Source organism: Cavia porcellus, unplaced genomic scaffold (assembly GCF_034190915.1).
Source record: "Cavia porcellus strain 051 isolate PalLab524CR breed Dunkin Hartley unplaced genomic scaffold, mCavPor4.1 scaffold_13, whole genome shotgun sequence".
NCBI lineage: Eukaryota > Metazoa > Chordata > Mammalia > Rodentia > Caviidae > Cavia > Cavia porcellus.
Window position 1 is genome coordinate 20,829,839 of NW_026947496.1, and position 25,878 is coordinate 20,855,716.

Genomic DNA, 25,878 nt, shown 5'->3' on the forward strand with positions numbered 1-25,878 from the left:
TCCTGAGCATTTACCATGTGCTCAGCACTGGGCCTTTTGCTGTGGGTGAGAAAGCAAAGAAGATACAGAGTTAGCCTCAGAGGGTTGTTCTCCAACCTCGGTGTGCAGAGGAGTTATGTGAGGTGAGTTTCCTGGTTCTCCTTCCCTAGAAGTTCTGGTTCATCAAGCCTGGTGTGGCTGAATCTGCAACTTTAAGAGCTACAGCCAGGTGACTGAGAAGCAGGAGGTGCTGGGACTGGACCACCCTTGCGAAGCACTGGTCTGTGACCCGGTTCCTCTCTAAAGCAGTTCATAACTTGGATGGTGTGATGGCAAAATCTGCACAGCAATGCACAGCAGTGCATTTGCTATGATGTAGCTTCTATATGTTCACAAAGAGTCAGTAAAGTCCTAAGGTTCAGGGAAGACTGTGAATGAGGGGGTCCAGCAGGACTTGCTTAGGCAGGACTTGGACACAGATAGCCCCAAACCATCATCCTAATGAAATCTCCTGATCCACTGAGACAAGGTGACCACAGCATGAGCACAAGTGAGGATGAAGACATGGGTTAGAAGACCACCATCAAATAGCCAGAGAGGCCTCACACGTCCATCGCAGAGAGGACACACTCGCCGGCAGAATCATGAAGCTGGCATTTCCTGATAACACTGAGTCTGCATTTTCACTCTGCCGCATTCATGTGGTTTCCTGCACTTCATAATTTAACATTTGTAAGAGAGAAAAAATGCTGTTTTGAAACCCAAATAATGCACCACTCTGAGGCAGACAGCCAGCTGCTAACAAGAGTGACATTCGAGCATCATTTAAAGCATTGCTCTCAGCTCTGCTTCAGAAAGGAGATGTTTGGTAAGAATGAAAAATAATAAATTGTGCTTATTGTAAAACAAAATGTGGGACTCAATGGGGTGAGAGGGCTGAGACAGCAAGCTCGGAGAAGGACAGAGTTAGGTGCCCCTTGGAAAGAGAAAGGATGACAATTCAAACGAAGCCTATGTTGTTGATTTGAATATGATATTCACAACACAGTGCCTGTTGTTTTAATGTTGCTGGGGAATGAATTATTAACCACAAGTTCTCAAGGTCCTGCTTTCCCAAAGGCTGGCTCACAGGAACAGTTTGGTGGGGAGAGCAGACCACAGCAGGCCCTTGCCTCACCCTACCTAGTGTGGTGTGCCCTCTGCACAGGGTGACATGCCAATGGCACCCCATCAACATTGGGGAGAAATTAAAAGGCATCATTAGTTAATTTCTCCACTACAGAGCACTGAATTTTAAATGTGCAAGAGGCCTTGGAGATCACTGAGCTATGCAATGCTTGCTCGCTCTTTCTTTCTTTCTTTCTTTCTTTCTTTCTTTCTTTCCTTTCTTTCTGTATTGGAGATTCAATTCAGGGGCTTTGCACTGAGCTATGTCCTTATTCCTTTCTTTATTTTTGTTTTTATTTCGAGATACAGTCTCCAGAGTTGCTAAGTAGCTCAATTTGGGCTCAAAATTGTGATCCTCCTGTCTCATCCTCCCTAAGTACTGAGATGAAAATTGTGCACCACTATGCCTCACTCTGTACTTGCATTTTTGAATTCCAGTGTGAATTCTCCAAGGTCATCAAGATAGGCAAAACTGAACTGGGTTCCACTGGAGGGCTCGCTCTCCAGAAAATATCAGGGATGGGGCTGGTGAAAAAAAAATGCTCATGAAAGTCCACATTATTTGAATGCATATTTTGGAATTTTAAAATTGTTCATAGTTTGGTGTGTTTATGTTCCAATCCTGAGACTAAGACTGTCACATTTACCTAAAAGTTCCTTAAAGTAAACCAGGCTGTGGTAGCACATGCCTATAATCCTGGCTATACAGGAGGCTGAGGCAGGAGAATTCCAGGTTTGAGACTGGGCTGAGAAACTTAGTAAGATCCTATCTCCGAATACCAGAAGAAGGGTTAGGGGTATAGTTCAGTGATAGAACACTTGCCTAGCATGTGCAAGAACCTGGGTTCAAACCCCAATACTGCAAAAACAAAACAAAAAAACATCAGTAATAGCTAGGAAGTATAAATTCTCACATCCTACAGCACGCTAGGACATCTATTTCTTGCAATAATAATATGCATTTTTAAAGAACTAGGAAAGAAGAAAGAGAAGCTTTTCAACACAAAGGAAAGAGTAAACATGTAAAGAAACAGAAATGCTAACTGCCATCATTACCCACTGTATACATGTAACAAACTTATCACCAGATACAATGTTTCCTCTTGTATGACTGATGAATCCTTTATGCATTCCACTAACATGAAATGCATGTAGGATCTACACTTGCTAGTTGACTGTGTTTAGGTGTGTGTATTATTTGTTTCCTAACCACAAATGCATTCTCCTTCGATCCTACCACTCTGCACATTTCAGAAACAAACACACTAGGTTTCGCTGCTGCTCTATTGGCTCTGACCCTAAATATTTTCTCCAATGTCTTGTGGCTTGGGTTATAGAGAAATAGCTATGCACTTGAAAGATGGCCCAGACCACCAAATAAATGCCACCTGATGAAATTTAAAGCTATCAAATGTCAAGTTTTGCAGATGACTTACCGAAAACATTCGTGATTCAAGATCACCCTCGCAGGCTGGTGTCCCCTGTCCTTCTCATGATCTGCAGCAGACTTACTTTGGAGGCTTCAAAACAGACTCCTTCCCCGGGCTTCAGGTTGCTACAGTCACACAGAACAAAACATCAAGTCAGAATGCAAATGCCACTTCAAGCAGTTAGTGGATATTCAGGGGAAATCCCTGGCCTTTCTCAAAAGTGCATCTTATAACCTCAAACTAGCATGTTAATTACCAGCACGAAGCTATCACACATCTTATCTATTTACAATGCCCTAAAATATTGGAGGTAGCAGCACTGAGAAGAAGAAAGGAAATGAAGCACCAGGGTGGAGAAGGTATGCCTCTTTAAACTGAGAGTGCACACAGGTAGGAATGTGCTTGCAAAATTCCAAGTTTAATCAAATGAATGAAGGAAGTAAAGGATGCATGATGTTTGAATGAATCAAGATGCTGATGCGCAGGAACAAGGGGAGAAAGTGGAAGAAAGGTTTATCTCACATGAAAATTCATCTGATTCTACTGCCTCTTCCAGACTCAGACTGATTGAGCAAATATCATTATTATTTTTCAATAAAAGGCTATGATGATTGAACAAAAGGAGCCTAGGAGGAAATTTCCATTATGCACAGTACAAACAGGCAATCGTCGTCTGCCTCTTGATAAAACTTAATAGATTATTTCTCCTCCCAGGACAGAAAGCAGCAGTTAGTTGCTCTAGACATTAAGCATGAAATGAATGGCTGGGATCTGCATGTTTCTTTCCCCCCACTCACTGCTGCTGATAAAGCCTATACATTCAAACCACGTGTGACAAGGTCACTCTGAAAAGTTCTCCTTTGCTTTGGCTGCTTTGAAGGCTCACTGGTCACAGGCTATGGTTCCAGCATCTTCTGATGCTGGCTCAAATCAATCCTACTGTTTGCTTTTTGACAATGACCATTTGTGAGCCTGGAAATTGCCTTCAAAAGACATCTGCATCCTTGCTTAGTCTTTTATGAGCTCTTCCCCATCTATTTGGAAAGCCTTTTGGGACAGTGTCACCAGATATTGAACAATGGCAGCTACATCACACTTATAACTCTAAATGCTATCAATCTCTAAAGACCCTAAGGCAATTGCCATAGATCAGATCAAGTGACTCACTTGTAAGAGAGGTGACAGTACACTTCAGTAGGCTGCTCTATGGATAAGTAACTTCTAGAAAGACTTCTTGAGCTGTTACTTTATGTAAAGATCAATGTTTTTGAAAAGGACTTTTAGGGATTTTTGACTATCTGTGGTTAAATTCATACAGACTCTTAAAACTTGGGAGAAGGAGAAAGTGTCTGTCTCCTGGTTAATATTTAAACAAGTCAGTCTAGTTCAATAGCATTAAATTTTCAGCCTAGTGGAAGAGCAACTGCCTGCAAATGGCAAAGTCTTTTTTATTTTCTTGACGCTCTCAATACTCACAGAAAGTGGGGTTGTAAGGATTTTATTAGTTTTCTGAGCAGTTTTCCTGAAATGTAACTCAGCTCCCACTCAAATGTGTAACAGTAACATATTGATACAAATCAACATAAGCCAGGAAGTTCAAAGTCTGACAAACTGTCTTTAGTTTAAGGGCTTAGTAAAAAAAGAATTTGGAGAGAGGAGCAGGATTTTAGCAAACTCACTGCAAGTTACTGGCTGGTATCAATCTTTCTTTTTGTAAAATAAAAATAACTTGCTGCATTTCTCATTTTTGTTACCAACTTTACATTTCTGCATTTTAGAATCAGAAAGTTCTTTGCCATCTAATTCAACTTTTGTACATGAACCTGCTGCCCAGGAGGGCCATGTACCACTAACAGTCACACAGCAAGTTAATAGATAGTTTGACTAGAGTCTGGGTTGAATTACTCATGTCTACCAACTTTTACTGTCCATAAAATCAATCATGTGATGTAATGTAATGTACTTTTAAATTTAAAAAGTTTATCCTTAGACTAACACTGACTTTGGTTTGGTTTGGTTTGGTTTGGTTTGGTTTGGTGCTGGGGATTGAACCCACAGATCACTGAGCTGTAGTCCCAGATCTTTGGTCCCTAATTTTTTTATTTGGGGATAAGGTCTCACTGTGTTGCTGAGGCTGGCCTCAATCTTGTGATCCTCCTACCCTCACTGCACAAGTAGCTGAGGGTATAAGTGTGCCCTGCCATGCCCAGCTTCTAACACTTCTCTACAAAATTCTCTGTTTTTTTTTTTTTTCTTTTGCCCTGCAGAAAGAAATTCATTTCTGGATTAGATTCCTATTATCGGTTTTGGAGCAAAACCTGGGAGAGGTCAAAAGGTTCCATGGTCACCTCAAGACCCTCCACTAGCTGCTAAAGCCAGGGGTCTGAAAAACAGGGCTTATACTATGTAGAGAAAAAAAAAATAAAACAAGGACTTATCCATGTGACAATAATTTCCATTTTCATTTACCTCTGCAGAAGTGCAATTGGAAGTGACTTATTTTGTGATTTGTAACTGACCCTCAGTTACACCTACTGCAACAGGTATATGATGATTTTTATCAGAGGAAAACCACTGAAAATTCTACACAACCTCCTTTTAAGCAATCATTTCAATACGCTAGGGCTAAGGTGTAGCTTTGAGGCTAAGCAAACACTTGTAGCATGGTCCAGGCCTGGGGTTTAATCTCTAACATGCACACATACAAAAGGAATACACATATTTTGTGTTGCTAAGGATCAAACCCAGGGCCTGCTAGGCAAGTGCTGCGTTACCAAGCTATGCTCCCAACTGAAAGAGAAGAATTCTAATGTTTCCCTCCCTCAACAAACTCTATACCAATGCCACTAATGACCAACAAAACACATCCGCAGGTTTAACCTCATTGCCTGCCTATTTGTGGTTGTCAGTTGAAGTTATCACAAACAGAGTTAGGGCCAGAAGGCCAAAGAGGAAAAAGCAAGCATCTGGAGCATTTACAGATACACTTGACTGTGTAAAAGTGTGCTATATAAACAAGGCTATCTTTTCAGAGAGTATACTGACAATGTTTGCAGATTTTATAGGCATTTTAGTGATAATTTTTCAGACAGTTATAAGCAGTAAACTATTATATACTGACATAAGGCAAAAACAGTAGCATAAAAGTCTTAAGATTTATTTCTCGGTCCTAGTTTTACAACTAACTGGGTTTTTCCAGCTGCGAAAGTAGAATTAATTCCCCACTTAGCAAATAAACAGACCTAAGTAAATAATGTCTATAATCAATTCCCAATTATCATTCAAGTTGTTCTTACATATATTTGAATATTCCAAATCAAATAATGTCTGTACAAACACAGTTATATCGCTTGTGATATATTTGTTCTATTAGGTACCTCTTTATTCTAAAATTGAACAAGGATGGAATTGGTAGAATACCTCATTAACAGAGAAAGGTCATTTTAGTCAACAAACGCTGCCGGGAAAAATGGCTCTTCATTAGGCAACAGTCAGATCCTTACCTTACACCATATAGAAAAATAAATTCTAGATCAAACTAAAATGAAACATATAAATAACTTTCACAGAGATGCATATATAATTTGTAATACATATATATTTTACACAATAAAATGTAGAAATATAGTTTTATAATTCTAAAAGTTGAGTAGGTTATTGTAAAGATGTTGACTTTTGCTTTAAAGAGGGAAGATACTAGAAAATTTTGAATAGAGTGGTATCACTGAGTTGTCTCATGTTTTTTTTGAAGGTAGTAAAATACAACAGAACAAGACAGAACAAAGCCAATTGAGACAATGCACTGAAACTGGTACAGAACTTCAGAGCAGGATACCGGGATAACAGTAATAGGTACCATAGTATGTCTTATTGTCTTCACAATAGTCGTCCATTTAATTAGGTATAGCAATATCAAACCAAAAACAGTATTATAAAGCCTATGAAAACAGAATATTGAATAGAGCAAAACAATCAGAACAAAGCAAAACAGTGGAAACAATATTTGCCTTCAAAGAGAAGACCAAAGGAAATCCCCCATATTTGCTATACTGCATATGGTCATCTTCTTGAAAGATGCTCAAACCTCTGGCTGCCTTATGTTTTATGGACCATTATCATTCAGGGTGTTGTACAAAGAACAGTAAATAAGCCAGGTGATGTGGCACATGTCTGTAATCCTAGAACTTGGGAGACTGCAGCACAGCAGGATTGCAAGTTCTAGCCCATTTAGCAAGACCCCATCTCAAAAAATTCTTAAAAAGGCCTGGGGATGCAGCTTAGGGTGAAGACCCTGTGTTCAATCACCAGTAAAGGAAAAAAGGAAGAAAGGAAGGAAGAAAGATAGATAGATCACCACCACCACCATCATAAGGATACAAGGTTGAAAATGGACAGCCAACTAGCAAAAATCAAGGCTAGATACAAATCCATAGACAGAGGAAGTTCTAAAATGTATTTGGAAAGTCAAGTTGACAAATGGTATAGCAGGAAGAAAAGATTCAAAGATCCTTCCAAGTTTCTGACCCAATCATCCCCCAAAATGGAACTGCCATCACCATGATGGAAGAGACTGTAGAAGAATCAAGTGACAAGGAGACAGATGGATCTGAACATTTTGACTACATGAAGACAGACGGCTAGAATAGAAAAGTTACAGCCCAAATTACTCTCAGAGGCAGCTTCCATAAGGGACCCAGGGTCCCCACTTCCTGATACTCCTTTCCTTGTGAAGCCCTCTCCTTGAATGTGGACTGGATTTAGTGACTTGCTTCTTTGCAAGTAGGATGCAGCAGAAGTCATTTCCAAGCTGGGTAACAAGAAGATCATAGCTTCCATCCTGGGTGCATCTCACATTCTTCCGGATTGCTCCGTTGGGAGGAGACAACAGCTAAGTCATGCGCTCAGGAGATCCAGCACCTGCCCCGCCATCCTTTAGGCTACCAGCTCTACTCAGCCTCACAGAAAACCAGCAGCAAGAGAACACCAACTACAACTCGTGGCTGCTTCCCACTCACAGGGATTGGAGAGGTAACAAAAATTGTCTGAAGCCACTAAGTTTTATATCAGTAAGTAAATATCAGCAGATAAGTCATATATAACTAACAGATAACTTGAACAGTTAGGAAAGGAAAACCACTCTTCAAGGAACTAGCAGTGCTTTTTTCTTGTTGGAAAAACTGATGCACAACCACATCAAATCATTTGCCCAACATTACACAAGTTCGATGGAAGAGTGGAGCAAATTCAGGCCATCGGATTGCAGAGCTTTCATTTTTACTGGTGGCATCATGCTGTCCGTAGGATAATGATGTCTTCCGCCTAGGATGGACACACCTCAAATCTGACTTTTCACTACAGGCGGTGCTGATGTTACATGGTTAACACAGGCAATGGATCACCTGCATCTTCAGCAAGCTTTCACTACCTTCTATAATGTGTCTATCTTTGAGATTTCTATTGTACTCCAATCTACACTGAATTTTCAAAGATAGGGAGGCAAGGCAGGGTATTGTAAAGGGAAAGGCAAGCTCAGCGTGGCTCTTCAATCTAAGTCAGGCTAATCTGGCTGATTTATGCATTAGAGGATGTCCAGCACATTCTCCACACACTCTAAGGTATATTCCTGCAGACTGACTGTCCTCTGCTCAGATAAATGTTTCTCTCCAATGGCAGCAGCTCCCCAACTATGGGAAATACAGACTCCCAGTGGATGACCAAACCCATGCACAGCACTAACCTTGTGTATGCTATGATTATTATTTTCTTTTTTTTTTAAATCATTACTATTATGTTGGGTTTTTTTGTGACAGATTCTTGCTATGTAGTTCAGGCTGGCCTTGAACTCACTATGTGGCCCAGGCTGGCCCCGAACTCATGGTGATCCTCCTGCCTCAGCCTCCCAAATGCTGGGATTACAAGTATATGCACCTCACCTGACTGCTAGGCTTTTACTTTGGATATCTATAACAAAAGTTTAATGCATGAATTAGGCATAGTAATAGGTTAATGACAACCAATCCTAATAAAGTAGAATATCTGTTAACATTATACTGTAAAAGAAGCTATTGATAAATTATGAGTTGTTTATCACTAGAGTTTTTATTTACTATTATTGCAGCATGGTTGACTGTGAATAATTGAGAATCTAGAAGGTAAAATCACTGACAGGATGACTGTACTCAGTGGGGAGGAAAAGATCACGACATTTAATATCCTCATTGTAATCTCTCCCCCTACCCCCGCCGTCCTCAGTACTGAGGACTGAACCAGGGCTAATCTACCACTGAGCTATACCTCCAGCCCTGTTCATTTTGAGATAAGGTCTCACTAAGTTGCCCATGCTGGCTTTCAACTTCTATCCTCCTGCCTCAGCCTCCTGAGTATTTGGGATTAACAAGTATACACTTATATCCAGTCTCATTCAAAGTTTTTCAAAATAGTGAGGGAAGATCAATTTTTAGTTGGCAATGAAAATCACTAAGAATTTAGACAATATTAAATGTTTCAGTAGGAACTGGCAAGACCAAGGGAAAAAAAGCCTTGGAATTATATGAAACACAATGACTACCATCCCTTTATTATAACAAATTAAGATGTTTCTACTGTCTCTGTGAAATGGACATGTGAAATACAGAAAGCAATAGAAATTATCTGCACTCTTGGCTCCATACAAATTTAGAATTGGAGAGTGTCAGGCCGCAGCTGGTGCTGGCTACTGTGTCGTTCTCACCTTGTGGTGGGCTAATGTCTATCAAGCAGCAGGCAGGAACATGGTTCCAACCCAGACTGGTGGAATTCAGCTGAGTTCTCCTGGGTTCTGCATCTCTCAGTTAAACCAACTGATGATCAAAAATATTCAAGAGGAAAACACTGTATCTGTGTTGAACACATACAGACTTTTGCTTATTAGTCCCTAAAAAATACAGTGTAAGAGCTATTTACACAGCATTTACATTATATCAGAAATCACAAATAATCTAGAGATTATCTAAACTACATGGCACATGTATGTAGGTTATAAGCAAATCCTGTACTGTGCCATTTTTATATAGGAATTGAAAATCCAGGAATTTGGTAGCTAGGGGGTACTGGAACCAATTTCCTACAAACAACAAGGAACAAATGTACTTTTCTTATATTTTAATGGCTAGGAATGTACCTATAATCAGTGGAAATTAGAGAGCTGGAAAAAAATCATGAAAAGAAATACAGCAAAGTCTACTTTCAATTATACATAAATCTTTTTGTTACCAAAAGCAACCATGTTGAATAAAAGCATGTGATGTAACACCAGTGGTATCTTTTTGCCATTTAAAATACCAAACAGTAGTAACAGCGTGGCTGCTACCACTTAACCTGCAATTTGGACAATTTGTGTAAGGATGAAATCACTTTGTCTTGTGACATAAGGAGCAGATGCTACTAATTAACACACAAAAATGTCTAAAGCAGAGTTTTAAAACATATGAGTTTGGAAACAAAAGTAGAAACAGCTTCGAAGAATATAAGCAAAACAGTATAATACCATGAAGGATGAGTTTCTCTCTCTCTCTCTCTCTCTCTCTCTCTCTCTCTCTCTCTCTCTCTCTCTGTGTGTGTGTGTGTGTGTGTGTGTGTGTGTGTGCAAGAAAGTCAATCAAATTAGCTGGTGAACTTTCAAAGGCTTTCCTTGATATAAAATATGGATTTCAAAGCAGGTACCACATAAATTGTGCTTTTATTTTTTTTAAATAGGAAGAGGCAAGCACATATATAAGTGTTGGCGTGTTCAGTGTGATGTTATATTCCACCATAGAACATGATGTTCTGTTAAAAATAGGAGGATAAGAAAATTGCAACCAGGGGCTGGGGATTTAGCTCAGAGGCATAAGCACCTGCCCCGCAAGCAGGCAGTTGTGAGTTCGATCCCTGGTACCAACAAAAATGAAAAAGACAAAAAAAAAAAAAAAAGAAAAAAGAAAAAGAAAAAGAAAATTGCAACCAATTTGGGAAAAACTCTGGCATTTTGATATACACATATGTAGGGTGAAAGCATGTGTCTTGATCTAACATATATTTGACCATAGAACACTTTTTCTATAATAAATAAATAAGCAATGACTCCTTGTTGACTTGAAAACCTGTTGTAAGACTCACCCCAGGCCAGTGACTTTAACTCCTCTTCATGTTTACCAAGTCCTAAAATTTACTGAGTCTCCCAGAGAGCTCGTAATGAGGTAGATTATATTTAACAATAAATCCTGTATTAGAAATTGAAGTGGAGAATTTTTTAAATTTATGGATTTGTTGTTGTTGTTTTGTTTTGTTTTGAATTTTTTTTGAGAGAGTACCAAATACTGAATCCAGGGACTCACGCATGCTAAGCACAAGCTCTTCCACAGGGCTACTCCCCTGGCCCTTATGAATTCATTTAGTACAAATGACATATCCATTGCAGGTGACATAAACTAGCATACCTTTATGAAATAATAATTCTATTTTGCAGAACAAAAATGTTCAGTGATAATTGTGTGCATTTTTTCCGATCTCCTTAATGACTGGCTTACTAGGAAATGATTTGATCCTCATACGTGCCTCTGAGTTCAGTCTGCTGTGATATGTTACGTGGTTGGGCAAAAGCTTATGAAAAAATCTGGCCTCCAACTCGCAGTTAATTGAGGATATTCTGCGTATGCGTTAGACCCATGCTCCACAAGGGGAAGCTCCTTCAAAGACAGGAATGAAGGGGAATCCGAGCCACATCAAGAACTCTTTAAACTTTTTTACCCTAAAATGTACTGGTAAATCTTGAACTTTGGGTGGCTCTTTGATCATACACGATTCTGTAACACAATGCGCTGGTCATGTGGAAAATACTAGTTCACTGAAGTATGCAGTTCTTCCAAAACCTAAGGCATGTATCACTGTACAATATCATGTTAGCTTCTGAAAATCTCCACTGTATCCTTGTGCGAGAGTGGAAATGATAAAGGAGAATAAAGCATTGCTAGTATTATAAAATAGTTTCGACTGCAGGACGCCCCCTGAAGTTCTTTGGGGGTTCTTAGAGTGAGGACCTCATGGTTAGGCTGCATCACCTTTAATCTCTGCACCCAATCATAGGTTTGCATCTACCCACAGGCTTCTGTGAGCCTAAATGCTGTTCCTAAGGACCATGGGGTTCAACTAAGCAAGGACCACTTACCCACACTGGCCGTGACATTATTTAAACCATGAGAGGACAGGAGCAAAGGATGCCTTGTGAAGAAGACATTTGTTGACCTGGATTTTATGTGGTATGAATCTGTGAAAAGTGTTCATTTTAGACTTTTCTTTAACGAACATTTTCTTCCAACCTAGGCCTTCACAAAGTGTTGTAACCGAATAAACATCTTAAGTACTCTGATTTTCAAGAAACAAATTCATGAAGTAACTACATGATTATGAGCCACCGTCTATTAATGAAGAAGGTCCCCAAAGAGCCACTAAATAAGAACTAATTATCTTGGGGTATTAATGTACACAGGCGCTAACAGTGACAGCTAGTAGTTGATTGTTATGCCCTTGGATTACCATGCACTGTGTCCATGAAGCCTCATAATCATCCTTGGTGGAGGATACTTTATTATCCTCTTTTTAATAAATGAAGAAAAGCAAGCACTATGTAACATTCAAAGAGCTAATTGGGTAAGTGACAGATTCAGGGTTCCTACATCTATCAGTGATGCCAAAGATTCTCTAAATCATCACCACGCTTCCTCCTTTCCAATTAGCAGTCACTGAACTGTGGCTACTCCAAAGTCATGAGATAGCCTCTTTATTTTCTTGTTCCCAAGGGAGCAGCAGCTGGTAAACTGGCTCAGAGCCCACCTCATCTAAGGAGACAGCAGTGAGATTCCTCTGGGTCCACAGAGCAGGACTATGGGGAGAGCGGCTTCATGCAAAACCCACATGCGCTGCATGCTGTGAAGTCAAGTTTCTGGTTCTTTGAGGTCATGAAGGCAAAACACTGAAAATGATGCTCTACAAACACAACTCAAGGTACCCCAGTGTGGATGCCATCTCTTCCTCTGAAAGCACTTACAAAACAAGGTCAACAGAAGTGCCAGTCATCACTAAGGTACTACCAGGAGGCGGTGTGACCTTTCTAAAGAGCTGTCTCTATACTTTGCTCCTTATGCCAGTTGATACTGTCCATCTCTGTTCCTTGTGCATCATTTCTGTCACTTCACCTGGCTTTTGCCCTGCTAGTCCAGACCCATTAAAAATGTTCTGAATCCCTTCTAGGTTTCTCTTAATCACTGTTCACTGTGCAGTTCAAGACACTTGACCTTCTGGAATTACCTCATCTGTCCCTTTCCTCTGGGAGCCACTGACAGGGACCCTATCCATGTGGCCTTCCAGGGCACTCTTGGCTGCTGTGTATGTTGCTTCCTTTGCATGAGTCTCATGGCTCACAACTAGCAGATCACAAGTGTTCTCAAGACTTTCTGGGGAATCTCATAGCATTTCACAGTGCCAAACACAAAATATGAAGCCTGTGCCTGTTTTCCTCTAATGGGATGAGAACTAAAGAACACAGGCATCGCAGATGGGGGACAGACCTGTGGTCCAGAGTATGCAAGGCACTGGGTGCAATTGCCAGTGAAGAGGAAGGGTGAAGGAGAAGGAGGAGACGGAGAAGGAGCCAGAGAAGGAGAAGGAGATGGGGAAGGGGAAGGGGAAGGAGCCAGAGAAGGGGAAGGAGGAGAAGGGAAAAAGAAGAGGAAGAAGGAGGAGGAAGAGGGGAATCAGGAGAAGAAGGAAAGAAAGGAATAAAAGGAGGTGGCAGGATAGTTTTGCTTCTTTTATTTTTAAATATCTTTCCCTTCAGTCACAAGGTCAAACAAGATTATCCATGTAACTCATCCAGAAGTTTTAGGTACTATTAAAGAGAGCAGCAGTCCCTATGGTACAGCCAGCAGTGGTCATTGATAAGTTCCATCCACGTCAGTTTTGATGTGCCATCCTCAGGAAGGAGAATTAGTTCCATCCAACGGCAAACTGATGTTAGGAGAAAGTAGGGCAGCACATTACCTCTTGGACAAAAAAAAGACATGAACTTGGGTCTACCCAGTAATCTACTGATTACAGCTTGCCCTTGCTAAACACTCGCCTGTCCTTAATGACAGCCATTACCTGCCGTTCTGTGTCCTGCTCGTTTCTCTGTATCTGCTTTTAATATGAATGTCATAAACTAGATCGGAGCTTTTAAATGAATATTATTGTTTGAGTCACAAACTAAATGCTACAAGAGCCACAGTCCACCTCATTTGCTTGGTGTCATAATTACTCTTGGAAAATCCATGCTCCGAGTTTTGTACAAAATGGCACAGCATGAATCGAGCCTTAATGGTGAATTCAAGAACCATTTTGCTCTCTTCCCCAGCCCTCCTTTCTCTCAGACAAACCACCCAAGATGAAGGCTTGTGAACTCACAGGAAACATGGCTCAGGGGACTGTTCCTTTCCCACATCAAACTTCTGGGTAGAAGCTAAGAACTTAATGGCTCATAGCTAATTGCTGTCATAAACTTCCTGACTTGGACAGTGGGTTCCCATTTGGAAGCACCATCACTGAATTTAGCTTTTCCTTCCTCTGAAACCCAACATCCTGACTTTACCCTTTTTTTGCGTATATCATTCTTGGTGGAAATTTTCAACCACCGCAAAGGTGGGGTAAAAGGGCGTGGCATACGGTGACTTCTTAGTCATATTTCCTGAGGTTGCCATTTTAGTATATTTAAAATATTTACTTATGGTAACACTTAAGTAATTATAGGTTGCACAGCACTGTTCTCATTTTCCATCTCAGTAGACCCCCTTTGTGTGTTAGACCACAAAAGGTAGTTTTCTGAATCCCTCTCAAAATCAGTAAAGGGCTGATATACTTATTTGGTGAACACCAAACTCTGCCAATTGCTCTTAAAGTCCAAAGTGAATAATCCTAAGTCAGCAAAATGTAGTCAATCGCCTGTTACATTATATACTAGGCCAGCTCTGGATTCACTCTGTGCCGTAGTCACCTCCACATTCACATGGTGGGATCTACACCCCTTGTGCTCAGCCCTGAGCATCTGATAACCCAGAGTACACCAGCCAAGCAGAGGGTGCCACTAACTAGGACCTCCAACCAAGAAGAGAAGCGATGGTGGGTGGTGAGGGAGAATCCTGGGTCCCCCTGCCTCTATGAGATCACTAAACCTGGCCTTGGAACCTCCCCATGACTAATCACCCAACTTTGAGATGGCACAGTCAACATTTCTGTCTCTTCCTTATTCAAGCAGTGATCTAGTGCCTAATCCTACCAATTCCAGTTCCTACCATCTGCATCCTTCTCCTTTCTGCCTCTCCAGCACCCCTGGCTCCACTTCCCCAACCTGTCTCCCTCCCACCTGGAAGTCTGACTGCCCCCAAGGTCTTGACTCAGCAGGACACCACCAGTGCTGGCTCCAGGAAGCACCACAGGAGCAAGCACCATGAGGCAGTGTTCCTTGCTCCCTGGTTTCCCTTTCTGTGGTTTCAGTTCCCCAGGCTCAACGGGAATCTGAAAGTATTAAGTGGAAAATTCCAGAAATGAACAATTACTACGTTGTGAATCACATGCTGCTCAGAGCGGTGTGATGAAATCTTGTGTTGTCCCGCTCCATCCAAAGTGCAAGGGCTGTGACGCTGACAATGTGGGCAGGACAAAGACAGTGAAGTTTCTCAACAAGGAGAGACAAAGGAATCCAGCGTGACGCAACTATGATGTACAGTAAGCTAGACAACGGTCTGCAAAAGGAAACAGCATCCACATAACATTTATTACAGTGTATTACTTTAATTGTTTGATTGTAGTAGTGTGGCGATTACTAAGATCTTATTGTGCCTAGTTTATAAATTAAACTTCACTACAGGTATGTACAAAGATGGGAAAAACAGGATTTACAGTGTGTGGTGCTTTCACACTCCCTGCCCCAGGGGGTTGGAATGTGTTCCCTGAAAATCAGGAGGGGCTGCTGATTTTGCAATCTCGCTCTTTCAGCTGTCACTGTCAAGGAAGGGACAAGGGAACAGCCCATCGGTCAGGGACAGTTCCCGGTCTCACTGTCCTTCTTCGTTCATGGCTAGTGGACAAAAAAAGAAGACAGCTGGAGGAAACAGACATGGAAGATACACGAGGGGCAAGAACCAACATTTCATTCAGATTCCTCTGTAGGTTTACTTGGCTAATCTGTATTTTGGGTGTTTTTTAAAAACTCAGCTTGACTCTTAATCTTTAAAAATGATCCTAGAGGTGTGGCCAAGTTACATGATATATTTCATTACTGCATGAAAGACCACACATTTATAAAACTACTAAAAGTCAAGTTATAGAAATAAAGTGATTTGGAATTTTTTTAGGCAGTTACAGAAACAGAAACAAATGTTATTTTTAATCTCTGGCTCACTGTAAACTGACAAGATATGAATATGAATTTTACGGGATAATGTATAATAACCACTTCTGCTCACCACAACCACGTGCCAACAGCTCGATTTTATATTTCAGTTCAGTGTTACATGTGGAGCATATAATCCAGATTACAAACAATCCTCATTAAAGCAAATTGACTAGCTAAATTTTGATAGCATGACATCATGAAGATAAAAGAAAGCTTAAGCAGCAAAGATGATCCAATTCATTTTTCTAATAGACACTGCAAAGTTTTCAGCTCCTAAGTAAGTGAGAAATAATATTGGAACACTTGTATGATGTTGTAGTGGCCTGAATGTTGGCTCCTCAATACACTTCTGGTGGGGAAAGACACAGAGAAATATCTGTAATGATCATGACCTCAAGAAGTTTACAATCCACTGGGAATTACCTGTTATTCTAGTACTCCAGGAAGTTGAGGTAGGAGGATGGCAAATTTAAGCCCAGCCTGGGCAACTCAGTACTGAGACCCTGTCTCCAAATTAAAAAGCAAAAAAAGGCCTTGGTTCAGTCCCCAGTACTAAATAATAATAGTAATAACATGTCATCTAGGATGAGAAGATGCACAGAAGTGGTACAAATATTTTGCAAAAAATGAAAATAAGGGTACAGGAAAACCACAGAACTTCAGAAGAGGAAAACCATGTCATGCAGGAGAGACTAGCAAGGAAGATTCTATAAAGAAGGTAGCCTTAGAGGACGAGATGGATGGGAATTCTGAACTCTTTAAATTTCTGTTCCTACAATGAAACTAATCAGTTCCTTTCTACAGTTAAAATTTATTTAGGAACTATTCTGTGTTAGGAAGCTCATACAGATTATCACTAAGCTTCCAAACAAATCTATAATAATAATCTGGTGATAACTGATTAAAAAGGAACCCAGAGCATCTATTAACATTCCCTAGAGCCATTAGTTCCTACTGAACGTTGGTAAACCAAAATTCTATTTATATCAACACAAGAGTTAATCACACAGAGAAGATGATGGTCTTAATAAGAACAGCCAAGGTCAAAATAATATATTTTGAAAACGAATACTGTTCAAGATGACACAGGTTTGGATATCCCAAAACACAACTCATATTCCCCCAACACGTAACTAAAATGTCAAACATGTCAAGAACTTAAGTGTGTGTCTATTCTGACCCTGAAATCAGCGTGAGACCACGATTTCATTTAAAAACTAAATTATTATAATGGAGCCATATTTTAAAATACATAGTCACCTCTAAGAGCAGAATGTTTCTCAGAATGTGCCTGGAGAACCTTAAATGCTAAATTCATTGCAGGATTCCTCTGGGGCTTGGCTATGAGGTCAGAGGTAGAGAACTTGCCTGACACACGCAAGGCCCTGGGTTCAAGCCTGAGCACTACAAAAAATAAATTTAAAAAACCCCAAACCTCCCAACTGTATCCCAGCTTATATAAGCTCTGGGGCCCCAGGAATCTGAATTTCAACCAGCTGCTTTTGCGCCCCGAAGGGAGACGGAGCTACACAATCAAGGTTTTGAGCCCATGGTCTGGCATTTCCTCTCCACCTGTTTCCTTCTTGCTTTCTGTTACTAGAATGTGTCGTTGCCAATTTAAACAATTACTTTTCAACATCCTCCAAATGTTTTCTGTGTCACACTACATTACCTTTTAAAAAATGCTGCTAAAACACTCAAATGATACCAAACTATTTTTATAACTCTTCTTTTACAGGGAGCTCAAGTCAGTGCAATGTGGCATCCAGTAATGCTTTGGAGTCTACGGAAGGCAGAACCACGGCATCTCCAAAAGTAGGCCTCCATCTGGACCCCCAGAACTCAAGAGTACCTTCTGTGAGGCCCAGGGAATAGTCAGCTGGGACTGCAGTGAGTGTCCGCCAGGGGAGAGGTTTTTCTGGATGGTACAAGTACACTTAATGAAATTCACAAAGGTGCTTAACAGTCAAAGAAGGAAGTGTCTCAGGGACACGGTGACCACGGAAGACAGGCACAGACATGCCACACTGCTGGGCTTCAAGGTGGAGGAAGCAACCATGAGCCAAAGAGTATGAATGGCCTCTCAAAACTGGAAAAGGAAAGAAATGCATTCTCCTCTGAGGCTCCCATGCGAACGCAGTAGCTGGAATACAATACAGAATGTGTGTGTGTGTGTGTGTGTGTGTGTGTGTGTGTGTTCCTCCCAGTACTGGGAATTGGATCCAGGGATTTTTCACTGAGTTGGATTCTCCACTGTTTTTTTCATTTACTAGTTTCAGAAAGGGTCTTGCTAAGTCACTACGCCACCAAGGCTGTGCTCAAACTTGTGATCCTCCTGTCTCAGCCTCTCAGAGTGCTGTGGTAGTAGGCATGCGTCATCACATCCAGCTCCTTGTGTCGTTTTAAGGCACAGAGTTTGTGACATATTAAGTGGCAAAGGAGAGCTAGTACAGGTGCTTTGAAGAAAATAAACACTCAGGTCAGCTCTAGCTCAAAGGCCGCAGCCCGGCAGCCAAATCCATGAAGACAGAATCCCAAATCTTACTAGGTACAAGTGTCATATGACCCCCAAAAGTTCATTCTCAGGCAATTCTGCTACCACATCTCCATCTCCCTCCCTCTGCATACACTCAGCCCTGAAGCGTATTCCCCTACCTTCCAGCAAGGCAGACTGCCGTGTCACTTTGGAGAGTGGAAGGCAAGGTTTCTGGGCTCCAGCTCTCCTGACACCTGAAGCAGATAACTCTTGGTTGTGGAAGGACAATCCTGTCCATTGCAGGACATTCGGTAGCATCCCGGCCTCTCCTCAATAGAAATCAGTATTGTTACGCCCAGCTCAAGGGCCATTCATCCCCCAGGAGCATTTGGCAAAAATGTTTCCAGGTATTACCAAATGTCCACTGAGGGCAAAATAGCCCTGGCTGAGACCCAAGGGTCTGATGATTTTGCCAGTTGACCTGATGCCCTCTCAATCTCTGCCTGCGGAATGAAGAATTTCACTGGGTGTGCACAGACTGAGCCCTCGTCCGAAACGTTCAGGACCTCAAGTGTTTCAGATTTCAGAGATTTTCAGATTTTAGAGTATTTTTATTTTCTAAATATAAATATTTATATATGGACATCTTGAAAATGGAACCCAAATCTAAACGTGAAATTTACTTATGTTTTCTGGACACCTTAGAGATGTAGTTTGAAAGTAACTTCATACAATGGTTTTCGTACCTTTGTACATGATACAACGTTTCATGGTATGAAATATTTCCACTTCTGATGGCATGCTCCCACTCGAAGTCTTTCACATTTGGGATCATTTCTGGTTTTGGATTATGGATGTTCCATCTATATGCGTGCATGTGCATGCATGTGTGTGGACACTCTTAATATGTACTTGGTCTCATTCAAATGAGTTTCCCAAGAATTCAGTTTGTCTGTCTTTTTGAAATAGCTCTAAGTCAAAACTCAGCCACAGGCTTTTCCAAATGGTCCCGCTACACTCATTCCCAGCCGCAGGAAATGAAACATGGCCGTTCCCCAGGCTCCCTCAGCCCTCTCCCTGCAAGCAAACTCTCCATCCACACTCGGTGCCATATGAGCCCCAACAGAGAAGCCAAAGCTTGCTAATGTGACTGCTATGAAAACTTGACACAGCTTACTGCAACTTTATTACCTAGATGTCATTAATAAAAATCCTTTCAATCAGCACAGTGTAGACCAAACAGGCAGACGACTGACTGAAAGCTGGCTCGGATGGCAGAACAGATGTTTTGGAACCAGATCCTGGGAAACGGCCACTGTCCTGGAGTAGGAGATCAACACTACTAAAGAAACAGATAATTTCCTCAATGAATTCTCTCCAAGAAAATGACTTAAAGATGTTAAAAGATCCTGTTTTGCATAGTTCTGAATTCTACTCAGACTGAATTTCAATTTCAAAATGACAAGGCAAGAGAGCAATCAAATGGAAACATTAGCTCCTGTTTTTACTAAGAGTTTCAACAAAACTGCAGTTTCCAAGGTTGGATGTTAAATTCACAGGCCTCCAATTAGTGTAGTAGAAAGCTATAGTCCTGATCAGTCTACACGGAAGTGGCTGCAGGAGCTGGAGATGTGTAACTTTGCAGAATCTTTTTCCAGGAATGTTAGCAGATGCGTTCTGGCAACTCTTAGCAACAACCAATGGCTTTTTAACAGAACAACTTTTCTTCGGTGATTAACCCTCCATCAACCACAGCCATATGGATTTATGCCAAGATTTATATCTGCATAGTTTTCTTCAGAGCCCGCTCTCCAGTTGCACAACATTCTTGTGAAGCCTGAAAATAGCAGCACATGATTCTGAAGAACTGAAGGCTGGTGTTCTGAGCCACACACTCATTTAGAGATTCTCTTCCTTTCCGTTCTTTGAGGATATTTTATAATGCAAATGAAAGGAGGAGGGGCTTTTGTGTAAGGATATTGATGTTATGGCAAACAACCTATGACACAGATAACGGGGGAAAAGAGTTTTCAGAGAAAGCAGAGAATAAATGTTACATGTATTTAACATTTAAATGCAAGGCACTTCGGGGGGGAAAGAAGGCAGGAGGAGTGAGGATGGGGAGAAAGAAACATGTGCATCACTATACTACACACATCCCGCATGCACCAAGAGTGAATTCCCAAGTGTTGCATTATGAATGCCAATATCAGTGTAGGTAACCCCCAGAGCCTGTATCCCCAACCTGGCTTCCCTTATTGGGCCATCACACCCGTCACCAGAGTGATGCATTGGCACTGCACAGGTAAATGTGGGCAAATTTGCAATTTGGTGAAATTGCAATACAAATTGAAATACAAATTAAGATTTCTAAAAGATATGTTAGAAACCTACACTGACCCCTTTCAAGTGCAAGGGAACACACTTAGATGGATTGAGCTATAGATCTGAAGTCCCCACCAGACAACATCCTATAGCTTTTGACTCTGAAAGTTATTCAGGTACATAGCACACTTGTGTAAAAATAATGCACAAAGTAGTACTTTATTTCAAAACTCCCAACTGCCAGCATACGACAACTGACTCCTGCCTGCCTCTGAGTGTGCTTCACATGTCCTTTGAGCCGTTAGAGAAATGCAAACCTTTTTATTCCTTCATTTACTATTTGCTGAGTGCCTGCTTTGCACTCGACCCAGATGATGCATATGAATAATATATGGTCGCTGCTCTGTCCACTGAGAGCTCGAGAAAATAAGAGAGAACGGCATGTCGGGGCTATAAAAGAGGAAAACCATACAAGTGGCAAATGGATGTGTTCTCCTATAAAAAGAACATAAAAGTGGGTTTCTCATCCTGATTCCCAATTCACAAAGAATATTTGTGATTGTGGTGACTGAAGAATTTCAGTTATGATTGTTTCTGGTTGGAACCACCTCCCCACCAGATCGAACTACAAAATTGGCCTCTACTAGAACATTTAGCTGAAAGAGGAAAGTTCTACACCAGCATCAATAACTCGTTTTCTCCTAACCTACCACAGGACTTGGAATTGTACTGTGTTCATCTCACCTTTCTATATTAGCTTGTAACCTTTCCAATCTGAGCGTTTACCTCACTTTGCTATTTTATTTTTACTTACTAGTGAACAATTTATGGCTGCTGTGTGCAAAGCACTATGGGAAATGTAAAAAAGGAACAGGAGGTTGTCCTTGTCCTGAGAGGAGCTTTGCAACCTTAGTCAGGGAGACAAACACACAAACAAACAATACAGTGTGAATCAAGGGGCAGGAGGGTGGGTGCGGTGCAGAGCTGACAAGCCATGAACTTGAACCAGGCGGGCAGACAGCTCCACGCTGGAACACAGGCTTTAATTATGTGTGCTCTGGAGGACAGGCCTTTTCTATTTTTACCGTCCCCTCCCCAGAATCAGTGTGATTTGAAAATCTCACCTAGATAACAGAACAGGGAGGCATATGAAGCTTACCCATGTTATTTCTCCAACATCAAGCATGCCACTGTGTTTGATTTTTTAATATGTTAATGAAATTATTATTTTCCAGCCCTGGCTTATTTTTTTTTTTGTCTTTCTATTCATCTTTAATTAAAGTTGGAGTTGTTTTTTAGTTATTTTTTCATAAAGAGACATTGCTACCAAACCCGCTTAGTAAGATTTATTTTTTCCCAGATCCTGTTTATCTTATCCCCATTTTACTTGTATTTTTGCTTAACTCTTAGCAGCAGTGGGCTGATACCGTTTGCAGAGGAGTCTGCAGGAGGTTACTCTTCATGTAAATTAATATGCATACTTGTCTTTTCAATTCTGTTTGAAGCAGCTAAACATTCACCTACATTTCTCTGTTAGTAGATGACTAATTGTGAATGGAAGTAAGCAAAGGACAATTGGTGAGATTCAGACATAATTGTTCACCAGTTTCTATGACTGCTCTTAATTCATTATGTTTTTGTCAATCATCACACCCTATTTCTGTATTTACGGCGCACTTTTAAATTGGCTGTGTAACTTTTTTTAAAATTAAGTGCTTGTCTGGAAAGTACTGGGTATGCCTGAATGGGAATTTTTTTCTCACAACTTTTATCATTGGCTGTTTGCCTCAGAAGATCTGCAGCTGTAACCAAAATTCTAGCAATAATTTTAGTCTCATCTTTCCTTTGCCATTTAATTATAACAATAGGAAAAAAGTCATTTTTAAATTGAATTATTTTAATTTTTCCAGGCATAAGTAACGGGAATAAAACTGATGGGTCATTGTACTAGGGTAAAAGTGCAGGTTAATTGTGGGATGGTGAAGATTCAAAAGAAACAGACAGAATACCAGTGTGTGAACCACTTTCTGGATTTTCACTGACATTCTTCCCTGCCCATCACCTGACCTCTTGTGCACTCAATTTAATTTCTTTTGATTTGGAGACAATGTACACATTTCTTTAAGTAGGAAAGTTGCAACTATTAAATATCTCCGGCTATTTAGGTAAATCCTATTTCCAATTCTCACCACATACATTGTCATCATTTCTGCTCTCTCTTATCTTGGCTCCTACGCCAAAATGTCACTTTTTCTTTACAGATGGTTTGCTATGCTGAGCTCACTGCGAACCTGGCTTTCTTTTGGCGTATGTACTTTCTTAGCTAAAAACGGGAAACTGGAGACAGAATGGTGAGGAGTGTGTGTGTGAGGGTGGGGGGATTCAGAGACATTTTTACAGAGTACTTTTATTAATTATTTTTCTAAGAGATCTATCTAAATAGCAGCAGGCCAGTCATTTTCTGATCTGAATATATGTAAATATCACCAGTTAGTTTCCCTCCAAATTGGAGGAAGTTAATCTACCAGAAGGAAGTGAGAAAAGACAGGAAAAAAGGAAACTTGGAAGGAAAGAAAAAGGAAGAGAAGAAAAGGAGACGATGGGAAGGAACACTGTAGAGTCAGTTTTTATGTGGGAGGATAAAATCAGAAGTTTAACAAAAGTCAAACAGTGTCCAAACTAACTTTGAAAAATCCCCTGGCTTTCTTATAGAATATACCTGCTTTTGTGTATATAAGTCTTTTGTACATTCAAACCATTTCTCTATTAAAATGAAATATTCGGAACTGGGCATGGTGGTGCACATCTGTAATTCCTGCACTTTGGGAGGCTGAGGCAGGAAGATTTCAAGTTTGAGCTCAGCCCGGGCAACTCAGTGATTTAGTGAGACTCTCTCAAAATTAAAAAAAAAAAAAAAAAAAAAAAAAAAGTGGCTGGGGATGTAGCTTAATGTGAAGGCCCAGGTTATCCACAGTACCATCAGAAAAATAATAAAGTAAATGAAGTATCAAAACCCTAGCATGAAATGGGATGATTAAATGCACAACAAGTGAAGTGTTGGGCTGGGGATTTAGCTCAGCAGCATAAAGCGCCTGCTTGGCAAGCTCATGGTTGTGAGTTCAATCCCTGGTACCGATTAAAAAAAAAGAACAAGTCAAGTGTTAGTGCCTACCAGCAAGGATGACAGCATTCTGTGACAGTATTAAACTTCTGGAACTTTAATGCATTGTATAAATTGATCATTGATTAATTAAAAAGAAATAGCATCTCCTCTGGAATTCCTAATGTCATAGTAATGAAGAATAACTTTAAAAGTTTATTTTTAAAATAAATATTTAATCTTGTTGCTAATCAGCCTTCAAAAAATTAAAACAAATTTAGTGCCAAAACTTTTCCAAGGCCGAATAGGCCTACATTTTCAGTTTAGTTTTTATTTCTCCCCCTTAGTTATTCACTGTTTTAGAGTACTCTGCCCTTGGCCACCTGCACACAATACAGCTGTCAGAAGATGTGAAATACAAGGCTGTAGCCTGCTCCCTGCTCTGTTCCTGGGTTCCTCAAGCAGAAGCAGCCCTGGAACTGACCTGGGTGACAGGTAGAGGGTGAGGACCGAGCCCTGGGAGCTGTGGGGCAACCAGACCACATCAACTTCTGCTGCTTCTAGAAGCCCCAGAAGGGCCCGCTCCTGCCTTTTCTTTACTGCCTTTCCATTGCCCACGATGTTCTGGATTCCAGAGTAAGTCCTCATACCTTGGGCTTATCAGCGCTTTCTGCTAAAAGGAAGAGCAAATCAGGACAGAGGTGTAGCTCATTCAAAGGCAGAAGGACCCATGACGGCTCAGACATCGGGCTGGGGTTTCACCCAAGGGACAGGCAGGGCACAGGTTCCAGAAAGTATGGACAGCTGGTTACTGTCCTGCACTCCGATGGGCTTAAAATTTAAAGTGAAATAACTGCATTTGACGGATATTATTCACTATTATTTATGTAGCAGCCTGTCAGCCACATAATTCTTCAACAGTCAGAAAAAAGCCTAAAAGTATTACCATGAATGCGGGACATGGGAGGAGCCAAAGGATTCTTTTTTTTTTTCTTTTTTCCTTTACACCTGAACGGATGTGTGCCTAAAGAAACAATCCATTTCATTATTTAAGAAGTGCACTCTTCCATCATTCATCATTTTTTTAAAGACATGGCTGGAATTATTTCATGAATGAGAGGCTAGCTTTTAGAGATAGAGTGCTTCTATAAAAATTTTTAAAATTAAATTGTCGAGCTAGGGGACAAAAGAAAAACTGTGCAAGTGAAAAAGATGCAGAATTTGGGAGCTATGTAACAGATTTCAAAGGAAAGGAGAGGATAATGACTAGTGTTTCTCCTCCTTCCTGGCCAGGGCACCAACTGGATCTTTTTCTGTGTATGTTATTGTTATTGTCAGCCTGGAGTCCTGGGCTACTCAGCTGGATATTTTGGAAGGAAAGGTGCCACCAAGGACAAGAAAACAAGAATCTGTGTCAATCAACAATGCCCTGATGCGAGCCAGGCAGTTCTGCTTCACAGGCTCTGCTGTAACTCAATCCTAAGCACCCAGGGTGCAGGACCAGAGCTGCGTTAAGTGGGTGCGGGGTAGGATGACGCAATGGGGTCATGTGACAGGCCCCCCTCTCCAACGCTGTCACAGTCAGTAGTATTTGGAGGAGAGGGAAAAAAAAGTTGTAACAAGTGTAATGTGCACATGGAGGAATACCGAGTAGAAAGAGCCAATTAGGACGACAATTTGGCACTCCTGCCTCATGCATATGAAAAACAGGATCTGCCATCAATGAGCAATAATGCGCGGGATTTGTGGGAACGCTGGCTTCAATGCATCAAAGATGCTGCTGTACACCTCTGTCTTTTTTATTGCCATTAGCTCACCCTTGTCTGCAAGAAAAGCGCTCAGTGAATCAATTGCTTCTGTTGAGCTGTTTATATATTTTTCAAATCCTGATTAGGCCATTAGGCACCCAGCGTATTGCACAGTAAACTAGAGTGACTTCAATTACACAACTTCCCAG

At 40.9% G+C, this 25,878-nt stretch overlaps 1 protein-coding gene across 18 annotated transcripts in view; it reads right to left on the reverse strand.

Annotated features, from left to right (window-relative positions):
* The window catches only part of Atxn1 (ataxin 1), a 380,609-nt gene that overhangs the window by 280,147 nt on the left and 74,584 nt on the right, over positions 1-25,878 (reverse strand). For 16 of the 18 annotated variants that reach the window (XM_013151377.3, XM_063259920.1, XM_013151373.3 and 13 more), the window contains one exon: positions 2,583-2,701. The exons of the other annotated variants lie outside the window; for them this stretch is intronic. The gene's annotated coding sequence lies outside the window, so the exon portion shown is untranslated. The remainder of the gene's footprint in view (positions 1-2,582; positions 2,702-25,878) is intronic. 18 annotated transcript variants of the gene reach the window in all.